Here is a 13,246-nt window from a genome sequence, read left to right as displayed (position 1 = left end):
TCAGCCTCATTTCAGATGGTTTCTGAATATTAATGCTCACTCTAAGCATGTTTTTATTTCTTTCTTTTTGTTCAGTAGGCAGTCATTGACTTCAGAGAAAAGAGATTATCTGAAAACTGAGAGTCCCTATTGGAGTACTGACAGCCTTGCAGAATCCTTCGGTCTAAATTTAAGATGAAAAAGTGAAGTTGATGATAAGTGGACATGGCTTCCTCTACTCAAGGTCTCTAGTGTTTAATTCCTAGTGCTCTCTAGGGCAGCTTTTGATTTTGATCTGTCTAATTGCCTCCCCATAGAACTCACTGGTTCTCTGACAAGCTCAATCAGCAGCTGTAGCACAGCCCATTGCCCTGGCATCAGATGGTGGGGTTGCACCTGTGGTTCACAAGCGGCTTCTAATCTACAAGGTGTCTGCCCCTGCTGAACGGAGAGAACTCCAGTGGGCATCTTGTCAGACTAAGCACAGGAAGGCACTGGCTTAACTCTTCACAGCCCTTTAGCACTTGAATCCCCCTAAGCGGGAAATTTTTCACTTCTTAGCCTGGTGGGATTTATAATTCTATTTTAGTCCCCACATAGGATACATGACAAATAGAAAAGGAATTAATCTTTGCTACGAAAGTCTTTTATTCCTATACAAGAGGATTAGAGCCTAACTTCCAGTAAACACGGTAAGTCCAATTTGTATCCATGAAATGCTTTTGAATTTGGTTTGTTCTGTTTGGTTTGGGGTTTTTGTTTTGTTTGGAGATCACATGCAGCAATGCTCAGGGCTCAGGGCTGGCTCTGTACTCAGGGTGCTCTGGAACTAACCCAGATATCTGGCCCCTTGAATTTGCTTTATGTGAAAGAATCCAGGAAGAAAAGCACCATGATACCACTAGTACACAGTAGTTCAACTTTGCAGGTTAGAATAAGCACCTTTAAGACCAGAGAGATCATGCAAGAGGTAAAGAAACTGCCTTGTGTATGGTGGTCACTGAAATCTTAGTTCAAATCCCTAGCACCAAATATGCCTTCTTGAGAATTCGAGGGTTACTCCTGTGCACAAAGCCAGGAATAGCCCCTCAACACTGCGCCCAAAATGAAAGAGATATTCTAGAATAGGCACCTTCTTCGGGCAAATTGTAAAAGGGGATCCTTATTGCACGTGATAATTAGTCACAGGCAATCCTCAGGTCAGTTACCAAAAAAATGCCCTTTCCTGTGCATTCTGAGGATTTGTGGATTGGCCTAAAGAACATAGGTGGAAATGAGCCCCCACTTCTTCCCTCTCATCTACAAGTGAAACCCAGACTACACAATTCATCCCTCTGAACAAAACAGTCTAATTCTCAGAACTCAATCTTCTTAGAACATCAAGAATGGGAGTTGGAGAGTTGGGGAAATAAACAATACCTTTTCTTTCTCCCACAGTGCTGTGAACCACATGACAAAGAAAAATAAAAAATAGCAATAATGATAACTATATTATCTGTAAAGGGAGCACAAATGAAAAATTGTGTCAGGGACTGGAGAATGAGCAAACTGTGTGCACTTTGAAATAAGATCTAAGCAAGAAGGTCAACAGAGAGATAATTGTAAATAAATCGTTTGGACAAATGCTCAGAAGTGATGAAGAGAGAAAGATACAGATTCCAGGAAGTAATCTGGAATTACTGGGAGTGTTGGATATAACAATGGAGAAAAGATGAGATAGATAATCTGGGGGTCTCTGGAAGATGCCTGATCTTCAGCAGAATATTCCCATTGCAGTCCAGAGTCATAGTACAGTGGATAAGACACCTTGCGTTGCACACAACCAATGTAGGTTAGATCTCCGACACCTCATATGGTTCCACAGTCCCACCATGAGTGATACCTGACACCAGAGCCAGGAATAAGTCTGAGCACTGCCAGATGTGGCCCGCAAACAAAACACAGAATATTCCTATTGATTTTTATGGAGCTTAGCTCATCATATTTATTTAATAGGTTGACTGATGAATGCATAGATTTTTTTAAAGCAATATCAGATTGACCTGAGGGCACAGCAAAAGCAGTCAAAGGTAAAGCCATCCCCTACTTTTTCATTGATGACCCAATCATCTACCCAGCAACTGTCCTATCTGCTTATAATCATTGCACTTCCAGAACTCCCCAATTCCCATCAGCTCTTTCAGCCATTGATTTGCTGAAATGCCAGGAAATGTTTGCCATCACAACTCCTGGGTTCTCAGTTGTTTCATAAGCATCAGCCAGGATGAACAAACATGATGTTAACCAGTACAGGGAAGTAGAGAAATCAGAGACCTGTTGCTGAGGAGGGGAGAAGGAAGGGGGGCTTCCTAAAAGACTGTGGGAGCTTCGTGACCCCGGGCTCTTAGAACAACCTCCTGTAACTCTTAGATTGCCTATGAATTATGTTACAAAAGCATCTGGATTTCTTCAGGTTGACAATCCTCAAGATAAGAGCCTCATGTTAGCTGTCACTTTGGATTTGTCTTAGGTCATCAAATAGTTTGTGCACAAAAGCAACAAGATGCTCAGGACCAGCCTCATATGATTTCATTTTTCAACCTCTCTGATTCAAAATATAGCTTCTGAGTAACAGGGATGTGGCTCAGAAGTAGAACACCTGTTTTGCACACGTAAGGCCCTGGATTTGATTCCTAACATTAAAAAAGAGAGAGAGAGAAGATCTACAAGAGGGAAGCTCTTGTTCTCTGCTACAACTCCTAAGACAATTTTTAAGACAAAGCACTACTGCCTCATACCTTTCCCCTCCATTTCCCCAACCCGTTTCTTGAAAACCTTCCTTCTTACACAAAAATTAACTCAAAGTGGATTAAACACTTTGAAACTAGAGAGCATTGCATAAAATACATTGAGGAAAACACAGAATTCTCCAGGATGCAGACCTTAGAAGTATCCTTGATGATTTGACTTCATTGGCAAATATAACATAAACAAAAATGGAAGATCAAATTAATAAGTCTTTACATAAAGTCAGAGAGATAGTACCAATGGCAGAACACTTATCTTGCATGCAGCCAAACTAGGTTCAGTTCCCAGCACCCCACATGGTTTCCTAAACTCAGAGCAAGAAGGAGGCCCTGAACACCGCTAGGTGTGACCCCCCCAAAATCAATAAATAAATACTTTACATGGCAAAAAAAGGCTAAAGTTTTAAAAACACACTACTGAAGAGGAGAAAATATTTGCATACCATACAGTTAGAGGGCTAAGGTTCTGAAGCAAGAATATACAGAGCTTGCCTGCACATGCGGCCAATTCCAGATCAGTTCCAGGCACCACATATGGTTCCCCAAGTACTACCATGAGTAACACCACCAGTGTGACCCCAAAAGTTTTAAAAGGAGGGAGAGAGCTAATATTCAATATATATAAAGCCCTCATAAAACTCAACAACAACGAAACAACAACCCCATCAAAAATGGGGAGAAGAGGATTGGAGCAGGTTGGCCATTTGCCTTGCACGCAACCAACCTGGGTTCAAATCCCAGCATCTCATATGGTTCCCCTAAGCACATTCAGGAATAATTCCTGAATGCAGAGCCAGGAGTAAGCCCTGAGCATCGCCAGGTGTGACCGAAAAAGCAAAAATTTTAAAGTTAAAAATTATTTTTTAAATGCGGAGACGAGATGAACAGAAACATCAATGAAAATAACATAGAAATAGCTGGTAATCATGTGAAAAAATGTTCATTTTCATTTAATATTAGAGAAATTCAAATAGAAACAGCAATTATATCTCATCTTACAGGTGAAAATGACATGTACCAAAAAAACTGAAAACAACTAATGTTGGAGATTTTATGAAAAAGGGAACACTGATTCAGTGTTGATGGGAAATCACCTGGTTCAATCTCTATGGAAAATAGTGTGAATATTTCTCAAAATAGTAATACCACAGCTCCCATATGGCCTATTATTCTTCTTGCCCTCTAGCCTCCAAACATAAAACAATAATTCAAAAATATATATGAACATCTTTATATATATACATGTATATGTGTATATATAATGTATATATGTGCACAATTCAGCCACAGCCATGCTATGCTCAATGCCCCTCTCTGCACATTTGGACAAGCCTCACACATGAAGGAACCAGCAGAGAAACCCAGGTGTGCGGGACCCAGGGCTGAGATCTCCAAGCCTCTTGTATCAGGACTGGGCCTCCTTCACCCAGATTCCCCATTTTCCAGTAGCTTGACAGCCACACCAACAAACTGCCCCCAGCACTGTGTAATTCTATCAACGGCCAAGATCCAGAGACTATGAAACAACACTCCCGGGAGCACATGGCCACATTCACAACCTCGCAACCTCTTATAGCCTAGTTCTCCCTCTCAGAGAACCTGGCAAGGTATCAAGAGCATCCTGCCCACACCCACACTGCAGAGCCTGGCAAGCTCCCCGTGGTGTATTTGATATGCGAAATACAGTAACAATGATGAGTCTTATTCCCCTTACCCTGAAAGAGCCTCCAATGTGGCACCTCTGGGAAGAACTAGTAAAGAGAGGCTGCTAAAATCTCAGGGTTAGGGCGAATGGAGACATTACTGGCATCCACTCGAGCAAATCAATTATCAACGTGATGACAGTGATACCATGGTACAGTGATATGCACATCTATATTCATTACACTACTCAGTACAATAACCAGTAAATGAAGACACACAAATCACAGATGAATGAATGAAGAAGTGTGGCATACTCTGCAATACTCTGGAATATTATACAGCCACAAGAAAATAATAAATCATGCAATTTGCTGCAACTTGGATGGAGCTGGAGGGTGTTATGGTAAACAAAACAAGTCATAGAAAGAAGGAAAAATACTAGGTAATTTTGAGTAGTACATAAAGAGAACATTACTGGTGCCCGCTCGAGCAAATTGATGAACAACGGGATGACAGTGCTACAGTGCTACATAAAGAGAAAAACCCAAAAGAGCAGATAGTGTTAAACAATGACAAACACGTGACTTTGGATTACAAAACTCACATTACTAAGCGGACTGGAGCAATAGCACAGTGGGTAGGGCATTTGCCTTGCATGAGGTCAACCCGGGTTCGATTTCTCCATCCCTCTCGGAGAGCCCGGTAAGCTACGGAGAGTATCCTGCCCATACGGCAGAGCCTGGCAAACTACCCGTGGCATATCCAATATGCCCACAACAGTAACAACAAGTCTCATAATAGAGACATTACTGGTGCCCAATCGAGCAAATCGATGAACAACAGGACAACAGTGTTACAGTGCTACAGTGCTACATTACCAAGCAGCAGGGGGAGGGGAGAAGAAAGAGACGAACTAGAAGCAACATTAGGCCAGTAGAAGAGAGTCTTTGTCAAGGTCATGAGCAGTCTTGGAAATATATGGGAGACTCAGTAGAGTTGAAAAATTTCCTCAAAGTGAGTTGAGTGTTGGCTGCAGGTAAAATTAGCGATGGGCCCAAGTGAGAGGACTAGGTCACCAACAGTATTGACAGAGACTCTTTCTGAAATTAATGCCACTCCTGGGTACCAGACTGGGATTGGAACTGTTGCAGATATTTAAACACATAGACTAGGTAATTCTTTCACAAATGGAACCCTACCATTCCCTAAGTCAGTTTATAGGATCCTCACATCATGGGAGTGTGTGTGGGGGGTGGGAGATATGCACTCATCTATGTCATTAATAAGATAACCGTTAAACTTGATAAGAAGCATATTTTTAAAGACAATTCAGGGTAATAGCAAAAAAAGAGAAATCTTCCTTCTTCCTAAAGCACATAGTTTTTAATAGGGTATATTTGCAGGTTATAGAGAGAATTATCCACTACTTAGCCACTGCCATGCTCCAGGCCACTCTCCAGACACATGGGCCGAACCTCACGCATGAGTGAGCCCCACAAAACCGGGTAGGCAGATCTTTGTGACCTTGAACTCTAGGTTGAATGAGACCTTCGATTCTGTTGAGACTGAAGCAGTCATCAAAGCCCTAGCCAAATAGGGCATTCAAACTCAGTATATCAAAATCCTCCGAGAGCTGTATTGTGGATTCACCAGTAGGATCTCACCATTCTACAAGGAAGTGATCATTGATGTAAAGAGAGGGGTACAGCAGGGTGATACTATTTCACCAAAACTCTTCAGTGCCACCCTCGAGAACATCATACGATGACTGGAATGGGAAGGAATGGGAGTGAAGATAGACGGTAGGCAATTGTACCACCTCTGCTTCGCTGATGACATCGTTCTCATAACGTCAAACATTAGCCAAGGGGCACAAATGCTGGCCAACTTCAACCACAAGTGTGAAAAGGTCGGATTGCAGCTGAATCTTAACAAGACGATGCTCATGAAAAAGGAACTAGTCCCTGAAGCTCCATTTGTTCTCAATGGAACGAACATCTCCAAATGTAGCAGCTATGTGTACCTGGGTCGAGAAATCAACATGAGAAACGACCTGGTGCCAGAACTGCGCAGGAGGAAGAGAGCAGCGTGGAATGCCTTCAAGAGCATCGAAGAAGTGGTTAAGAGGACGAAGAACCTCCGACTTCGGGCACATCTTTTCGATTCCACCGTTCTTCCTGCACTAACATATGCCTCAGAGACCTGGGCCCTACGCAAACAGGATGAGAATCTATTAGGGTATCCTGAAGAGGAATGGAAAGAGCTACGCTAGGAGTATCACATCTCACTCAAGTGAGAGAAGGAACCCGGAGTTCTGACCTCCGTCGACGGTCAAGAATCAGGGACACTGTCTCATTTGCCAAGGCATCAAAAAATCAGATGGGCCAGTCATGTAATGAGATTCAGAGACGACCGCTGGACTAGAGCTGCTACCAACTGGATTCCACGGAATATCTGAAGACTGCGTGGCCGCCCACCAACTAGATGGTCAGATTTCTTCGTCAAATCCCTGAATGAATGATTTGAGGCTCTTCCTGTTCCTGGAGCAAGCAGATATCATTGGGCTGCACTAGCATGCGACAGGGACAAATGGCAACATTACTGGCACCCACTCGAGCAAATCAAAGATCAACGGGACGACAAGTGATGCAAGTGAAGAGAGAATTATATTCCAAAAATTCTATTGTTGATTCCTGTTTGAAACTCAAAGCAAGTTTCTCAGAAAAATTCTGCTTAACCATTGACATTTCACTTGCTCTAGTTGCTCCACCAACCTAAGTAGTTGACCCCAGGCACTCAGGGATGATGGAATGAGGGCAAGAAATGTAAGTTTGTGGTCTGATGACAAGCACAGAAGGTGACCTGGCTGGACAGGAAGTGAGAACAAACTCAATAGAGGGTGTGCTCGAAGAGTTCAAAAGGCATCAGAGGATAGAGAGCACGGTGCCCCCTTTCCCTTAGCTCCAGAGAGAGCACCACTTATACCATGTGAGAGCAATACACATCTTTCTTCCGCCACCAACTCCACTCTCCCTCATCTATGAACAGATCATTATATAAGCTAGCGTATGCTTACACAGAGGTTTTATGACGATGATCCCAACTCACTATATTTATATGCCCACATCAACTAATTGAATACTTTCTGGAACTTTTCCCTTTTGGTAACTATTGTAATTTCATTTTGACACAGGCTACAGCTTACTTTCTGTTAGTGCTTGAAAGTCAGTTATTGAGAGTAAGAGAAGTGACCTGGGTGAGATAGGGGAGAATTATTACATATACATGTTAGCTTACAAAGCTGTATCATAGCCTTTGTTATTTGTAATGGTAGACTGAAAACAATGAAATTCATCCTCTGCTTTGGGAAAGTAATGGAGGCCTTTTTTGAAAAGTGAGCATTGGTGCTTTACCTAGAGTAAACAGTAAGTCTCTCTGCCACTTTGCATTGTAAATTAACTTATTCACTTCTATCTTAAAGCTAAAAAAATGATATCTAGAAGTAATAAGCAAACAACTGTTATTTACCTTGGGAGGCATCCAACTGGGTTTGTGGGGAAATCATAAAGACAAACTCCCACAGTTTCTGTGATGTCAACCAAACTAGCATATTTCCTTATAAACCATAACTCTTGTTAATTATTCATTCCTTTAATACAAGACTGTCCTGCAGATTTTTTCTCTGCTACCAAAACAGCCCTTTACACTGTTATTTTACTCACTTGAGCCTTTGGGATTAAGTAGATAGCTCTAATTTTGTGAAAGTAAGTGAATCAACTTCCTCTTTAAGTCAGCCTAGAGTGGGTTGTGCCAAACCAGAGGTTCCCAAGCTTATTCGGCCAACCACCCATTTTTAAGGAAAAAAAAATCATTCAACAACTCCCTAGAAATATACTTTAAGTATATTTAAGTAAACAGAATTAACTCCCCAGTTACACCTAAGGCTATTGCTGGCCCCCTCTGGCCCCGTTCTGAGGAAGGGGTGGTATTACCCATTTTGGGGAACACTGTTAGAGAATTACTTGATGTAAAAGCTCACAAAATTATTTTTATTATATATTTTTAATTCTATATTATTATAGATTTTATTATATGTTTGTATTATATTCATATGGGGCCATGTATATATTTACATATATAATACATAAATATATGTGTCTATAGTTATGTGTGTACTGGAGCGATAGCACAGCAGGTTGGGCGTTTGTCTTGCATGTAGCCGACCCATTTTTGTTCCTCTGTCCTTCTCAGAGAGCCCGGCAAGCTACCAAGAGTATCTTGCCCGCACTGCAGAGCCTGGAAAGCTACCCGTGGCGTTTTTGATATGTCAAAAACAGTAACAACAAGTCTCACAATGGAGACGTTACTGGTACACGCTCAAACAAATCAATGAACAATGGGATGACAGTGCAGTGCTACAATTCTTTGATTTTTCTATCCCCACTATACAGAGAAGGAAAGTAAGGCATAGAGAGATTTGATAAACGGACAAAAATTATAGGTAATGGCAAATGGGAGTCAGGATTCTTAATCACTATGCAGCTTTTTGCGTGTGGCTTATCTGTATTAATCCACAGCTAAACAGCTCTCCATAGAGATCTGAAAGTTGCCAATAAAATGTATTGGTGGTGGTGACTTTAAAAAAAGAAAATCTTTCAGTGATCTGGTATAAAATTTTCTTCTGACATGTCTTTAATTACATAACTTAGAACAAACTAAAAACCTGTTTCTCAGTTATTAAATAATGGTATTGAGTGAGATGATGACTAAAATGTAGGGAGCCTAATTTGCTTGGAGAAAAAAAAATAGCCTCAGCATCTATCTAGAAGACTCTAATATCTACCTGAATACAAACACAGCCTCAACATCTTTGTAGGCATGAGATGCCTCTAGGCCTCAGTTTGCTTACCTATAAAATGGAAACAAAAAATAATAGCCACATATTAGGGCTAATAGGAAAATTATATGAGATAATAATGTAAATTTGGCATCTACCATGTGATATATGTGCGACTAAAATGTAGTATACATTCTAGAAACATTCCCTTTATCATCATTATCACTATCTAAATGTGCTGCCTGTTTAGGTGCTCCAATGAGACAATCTTCCACATTGCAGAGCAAATAAGGAGTTGGCAAATTCTTAGCATTGGCAAATTAGGATACTGTCACTGTCACTGTCACTGTTATCCCGTTGCTCATCGATTTTCTCGAGCGGGCACCAGTAACATCTTCATTTTGAGACTTGTTGTTACTGTTTTTGGCATATTGAATATGCCATGGATAGCTTGCGAGGCTCTGCCATGTGGGCAAGATACTCTCGGTAGCTTGCTGGACTCTCTGAGAAGGGTGGAGGAATCGAACCCAAGTCGGCCACATGCAAGGCAAATGCCTTATCCGCTGTGCTATCACTCCAGCCCAATTAGGATATTTTGCAACTATTTTGCAGATACTATTTCTGACTTCTTTTTAGATTAAAATGCATATTTTTAAAATTTATTCTTATTTAGAACTGGCATTTTGGACATTTTGGGGAAAGTGATCATTCAAGATCAATTCTGCAGAATGACCCCTCAGTGCACCTTTGCACAATCTATGGGAGGAAAGGACTCGTACGTATTTCTAAGAATGTCCCTCATCAGAACGGTCAGTTTCCAATCCCAAACAATAAGATGAGGTTCTTCAGAAAGACAGACCTTCTTTCCACTTGCCAATTTCTATTGTGTCCTTTAGTATTCTTAGTTCATGTCCTTTAAGAAAAGGCAATGAATAGGAAATGGAACACTCAAGGACTGTAGTTGCCACAAGTATTTCTGTGGCTGGAGGCCGTAAGTCACAAATGCAAAAGTGCCATCTAAACTCCAAAGTTTTAATGTTCCTTTTCAAATCCCAGCTTCTGTGGTTGCCATGCCAGGAGGTGATTTTACTGCTCTAGCGACAAACCACCCTCTCATTCTCTCTTTCCCCTGCCTCCGGGTGTATGCACTCAAGTGCCTAAATCCATGCCCTCAGCCCACTCCATACGCAGCCACAGGCCAGCCTAGAGAGCCTCCCACTACTGCAAGCTGTGAGTGTCACCCTGATTGGAACTCCTGACCTGGAAAATCCACACAAATGCATAACATTTTGGTGCTTCACATCGAAAGATTTATTCTCCTCCAATGGTATAAAGAAACTCAAAGAATGCTGTTCCAATTTGTGGAAATTGTCATGGCAACTCACGTCAGGGTCATGATATTGGTGGAAAACAAGCATCTGAGAATTGCATTCCTCTGTCCTCTGGATCTTTAGCAGGAGCTGAGTGATTGCTTCAGGAAGATAAGGGGGTGATGTCAATATAGTCACAGCAAATGTCTTCCCTTTCTCACTCTCCACCCCCCTCCCATCTTCTTAATAGAAAGATAACTCGAACTTAGGCCACTGTAGATGGATTTAGCCCTCTTTTGAAGAAAGGGAGCATTTCCCATTCCTGCCCTGACTCATGCCTAGTATGTAGGTATCCAGAAAGCAGGGAGCCCCTGGGTGTGAAGACACATTTTTGGTGCTCCTCAGAGAGACTTGACCACTGAAGCAGAGAGACTGGGAGTATCTTCTTATGTATGGGGGAAGTGATGCTCAGAGCAGAGAATGCCTTCAGGTCTTTCAATTTTGGGGGCTTTTCAAGGAAGAGAGCCTAAAATGAGGCCCCCCTAACCATGCCACCGGACTCCGCACCGGGGTGCTCCAGAGAGGGGCGGGTGAGAGCCCTCTCTGCTCCAAGGGGCCAGCTCCAGCAGCCAACCTCCAGTACTCCACCACCACACGCTCCAGGACGCTTTCCACACACTCGGGCAGAGCCTCCACATGAGGGAAGTCCCACGGAACCCAGGTAATGCAGAATTTTGTGATCTTGGACTCTGGGCTCAACCGGACCCGGGAGCAGAGATCCTCTGCCTGCTTCCCCCAATCTCCAGTGACCCAGGGTCACACCCATATGCCACCTCCTGCCAGCACCAGATAATCTCTTCGGCTACCCTCCAGAACTCAGGCTGCTTCTCCCGGAAGGGAGCATAAAATGAGGTCCCCATAACCATGCCACCGAACTCTGCACCAGGGGTGCCCCAAAGGGGGCAGGTGAGAGCCCTCCCTGCCCCAAGGGAACTCAATCCCAGCAGCCTACCTCCACTACCCCACTGCCGCCATGCTCCAAGCCACTTTCCACACACTTGGGCTGAGCCTCATGCATGAATGAAAATATTCCTGGACCGACACATCATCATAAAGAAAATAATAATAATAATAATAATAATAATAATAATAATAATAATAATAAATGCCTCTCGAAGAGCCTGGCAAGCTACTGAGAGTATCCCACCTGCACAGAAGAGTCTGGCAAGTTCCCTGTGGCATATCTGATATGCCAAATACAGTAACAATGACAGGTATTATTCCTCTGACCCTGAAAAGAGCCTCCAAGCCTCCAATTGTTGGGAAAAATGAGTAAGAAGAGACTGCTAAAATCTCAGGGCTGGGACAAATGGAGACATTACTGGTGACTGCTTGAGCAAATCGATGAACAACAGGATGACAGTGATACAGTGATAGAGTGATTTAACATGGAATGAGCACCAACCCAACCAAGTCTTTCCTTCCATTGTTTCCTTCAGTCCTTAAAGTTGGTTTTAATTTGATTATATCTCCAGAAAAATAGCTCAATTAGGGGGAAGAGGGAGAAAATATTTCTCCCATTATTTTACAAATGGATATGTCATTGTTTTTAAGTAAGAAATATAGGTATATATGGGGAGAGGGAGGGAGAGAGAGAGAGAGAGAGAGAGAGTGTGTGTGTGTGTGTGTGTGTGTGTGTGTGTGTGTGTGAGAGAGAGAGAGAGAGAGAGAGAAGGCCCTCAGCACATCCCTGTGTGGCCTGAGTAATCTCCAGTCCTGGAAAGATGGAAGAAAGAAAGAAGAAAAGAGAAAGACAAAAGAAATAAAGAGAGAAAGAAAGAAAGAAAGAAAGAAAGAAAGAAAGAAAGAAAGAAAGAAAGAAAGAAAGAAAGAAAGAAAGAAAGAAAGAAAGAAAGAAAGAAAGAAAGGAAGGAAGGAAGGAAGGAAGGAAGGAAGGAAGGAAGGAAGGAAGGAAGGAAGGAAGGAAGGAAGGAAGGAAGGAAGGAAGGAATGAGATTGAAATTATATATTGTGGCAAGAAGCAAAATGACTGTAAATATAAAAAGAGACTGTTCTTTTTTTCTTTTTGGGTCACACCTGGCAATGTTCAGGGGCTACTTCTGGCTCTGCACTCAGGAATTATTCCTGGCAGGTGCTCGGGGGACCATATAGGATGCCAGGGATCAAACCTGGACAGACCGCATGCAAGGAAAATGCCCTACCCACTGTACTATTGCTCCAGCCCCCAAAGAGACTTTTTAAAGTGTTTCAATATTTGTATGAGTACTCAAATGTGTCCCTACATGACAGAAAAGTCATATGCATGCCCACCGTGGCAGGTTACATGAATGATCGGTCTTGCTACCACAGTTTCCCAACTGCTCTTAAGATATAATTTGTAGGGAGGGAACCATCAAGCAGTGCTCAGAAGCCAAACTGCTTCTGACTAGCATACTGACCAGCCATACTGGTCAGCCAGAGGTGTTGAGAGTATCTGGTAGGAGAGTAAGTGTGAGAGTAAGGAAACAAAGCAGAAAAGAACTAGGGTTTATTTTCAATACACTGCTGTAATTTATGCATTAATAAACATGTTCTTATCATATGTGCAATTATACCCATACACATATCCAGGAGTGGACTGTTGGACCAAAAAAAAATGTGATAGAATTTTCTTGGATATATTTATTAAT

Source organism: Sorex araneus, chromosome 3 (genome assembly GCF_027595985.1).
Source record: "Sorex araneus isolate mSorAra2 chromosome 3, mSorAra2.pri, whole genome shotgun sequence".
Classification (NCBI taxonomy): Eukaryota; Metazoa; Chordata; class Mammalia; order Eulipotyphla; family Soricidae; genus Sorex; species Sorex araneus.
The sequence above is the reverse complement of the archived record's forward strand: the minus strand, read 5'-3'. Positions refer to the sequence as shown.